The sequence below is a fragment of the Anopheles ziemanni genome (genome assembly GCF_943734765.1).
Source record: "Anopheles ziemanni chromosome X unlocalized genomic scaffold, idAnoZiCoDA_A2_x.2 X_unloc_45, whole genome shotgun sequence".
Taxonomy (NCBI): domain Eukaryota; kingdom Metazoa; phylum Arthropoda; class Insecta; order Diptera; family Culicidae; genus Anopheles; species Anopheles ziemanni.
The window spans coordinates 161,823-165,000 of record NW_026689813.1 but is presented as its reverse complement, the minus strand read 5'-3'; positions in this window follow the sequence as shown (position 1 = coordinate 165,000).

Sequence of the window (3,178 nt, the reverse complement as noted above, 5' to 3'; positions counted from 1 at the left end):
TACCCGTTCCCCGTAGGGAGGAGCAAGCCGCCGCTTAGAGACGAAGCATAAAGTGTCCTCATTCCACATAGGGCAAGCTGGATGAATCCATTTTACCCAGGACGGCCGAAGCGGCGTGGACCAGGGGAGAACTGAACCTTATACTTCACACCACAGTAAGTCTACGTGTCCTCTTCCACATAGGGCAAGCTAGAACTAACTATCTTACCCAGGACTGCCGAAGCAGCGTGGACCAGGGGAGGAACACACTTTTCATGGAAACGTAAGGCATCCATGACTGCCATAACGTAAGCCGCCGCTGTGCGCGTATACCCGTTCCCCGTAGGGAGGAGCAAGCCGCCGCTTAGAGACGAAGCATAAAGTGTCCTCATTCCACATAGGGCAAGCTGGATGAATCCATTTTACCCAGGACGGCCGAAGCGGCGTGGACCAGGGGAGAACTGAACTTTATACTTCACACCACAGTAAGTCTACGTGTCCTCTTCCACATAGGGCAAGCTAGAACTAACTATCTTACCCAGGACTGCCGAAGCAGCGTGGACCAGGGGAGGAACACACTTTTCATAGAAACGTAAGGCATCCATGACTGCCATAGTGCGTAAGCCGCCGCTGTGCGCGTAAACCCGTTCCCCGTAGGGAGGAGTCAAGCCGCCGCTTAGAGACGAAGTATGAAGTGTCCTCTTCCACATAGGGCAAGCTAGAATGAACTATCTTACCCAGGACCGCCGAAGCAGCGTGGACCAGGGGAGAACTGAACTTTATACTTCACACCACAGTATTGAGTAATGTGCCCTCTTCCACATAGGGCAAGCTGGAATGTTCCATTTTACCCAGGACGGCCGAAGCGGCGTGGACCAGTGGAGGACTACACAATCATGAGGTTTGATATCGACTTGTGTGTTTCAATAGGATACCGATGGTATGGTTTGAACCGATTTGATTTAGCCATTCTGAAGTCATCACTTGGTTGAAGCGCTGAACTAGGGAGGCATCGTTTACATATATATTGGTTTTCGCATGCTCTACTAGGTTAATGTCATGAGGTTGGCTATCGAGCATGCCCAAGTGATGACTTGATTGTGTGCTTGCTTGAATTCTTCACATTTCATACCATCGGTTAGTTGTCGAATCATTCCTCGATCATAACCTTCGTTCTTGGTTCATGTATGCTCTCTTCCACATAGGGCAAGCTAGAATTAACTATCTTACCCAGGACCGCCGAAGCAGCGTGGACCAGGGGAGAACTATACTTTGTCTTGTATGCCCTCTTCCACATAGGGCAAGCTAGAACTAACTATCTTACCCAGGACCGCCGAAGCAGCGTGGACCAGTGGAGGACTATACTTTGTTCATAACACCACAGTATTGAGTAATGTGCCCTCTTCCACATAGGGCAAGCTAGAATGAACTATCTTACCCAGGACCGCCGAAGCGGCGTGGACCAGTGGAGGACTACACAATCATGAGGTTTGATATCGACTTGTGTGTTTCAATAGGGTACCGATGGTATGTTTTGAACCGATTTGATTTAGCCATTCTGAAGTCATCACTTGGTTGAAGCGCTGAACTAGGGAGGGGCATCGTTTACATATATATTTTTTTTCGCATGCTCTACTAGGTTAATGTCATGAGGTTGGCTATCGAGCATGCCCAAGTGATGACTTGATTGTGTGCTTGCTTGAATTCTTCACATTTCATACCATCGGTTAGTTGTCGAATCATTCCTCGATCATAACCTTCGTTCTTGGTTCATGTATGCTCTCTTCCACATAGGGCAAGCTAGAATTAACTATCTTACCCAGGACCGCCGAAGCAGCGTGGACCAGGGGAGAACTATACTTTGTCTTGTATGCCCTCTTCCACATAGGGCAAGCTAGAATGAACTATCTTACCCAGGACCGCCGGAGCAGCGTGGACCAGTGGAGGACTATACTTTGTTCATTACACCACAGTATTAAGTATGGTGTCCTCTTCCACATAGGGCAAGCTAGAATTAACTATCTTACCCAGGACCGCCGAAGCAGTGTGGACCAGGGGAGGACTATACTTTATACTTCACACACTAGCCAAATTGAAGTCATCACTTGGTTGAAGCACTGAACTAGGGCGAGTCTATCGTTTACTTTGCATTGGGATAATACGCTGCATGCTCTCTTAGGTTAATGTCATGTGATTGGCTATAGAGCATGCCCAAGTGATGACTTTGTTTCAAGCTCAACAGGTAGGGTATTGAGTCCTCTTCCACATAGGGCAAGCTAGAATTAACTATCTTACCCAGGACCGCCGGAGCAGCGTGGACCAGGGGAGAACTATACTTTGTCTTGTATGCCCTCTTCCACATAGGGCAAGCTAGAACTAACTATCTTACCCAGGACTGCAAAGCAGCGTGGACCAGTGGAGGACTATACTTTGTTCATTACACCACAGTATTAAGTATGGTGTCCTCTTCCACATAGGGCAAGCTAGAACTAACTATCTTACCCAGGACCGCCGAAGCAGTGTGGACCAGGGGAGGACTATACTTTATACTTCACACACTAGCCATACTGAAGTCATCACTTGGTTGAAGCGCTGAACTACGGCGGGGTAATCGTTTACAGGTTATAATCATATAGCTGCATGCTCATTAGTAGATAATGGAATATTGTATGGCAATATGAGCATGCCCAAGTGATGACTTTGTTTCAAGCTCAACAGGTAGGGTATTGAGTCCTCTTCCACATAGGGCAAGCTAGAATGAACTATCTTACCCAGGACCGCCGGAGCAGCGTGGACCAGTGGAGGACTCTATACTTTATACTTCACACCACAGTATTGAGTACGACTTGCATAAAGCCCCTAATGAGAACCACGAGGGCTCTCTCAATGTAGAACCACGAGGGCTCTAGTACCGATTCTCTCGGTACGGCTTGGTCCGTGTTCCTTTATGCATGTACTCGCAGAAAGTCTCAACCCGGAGGTCTTGACTTTGATTGTCATAGTTGGACTACGACGGGGCATCCGACCATTGCTGATCGAACACCCCTGATTCACCATCTTTCGGGTAGGCGGTACGCGTACCTCCGGACGCGGAAGTCTCAACCCGGAGGTCTTGACTTTGATTGTCATAGTTGGACTACGACGGGGCATCCGACCATTGCTGATCGAACACCCCTGATTCATCATCTTTCGGGTAGGC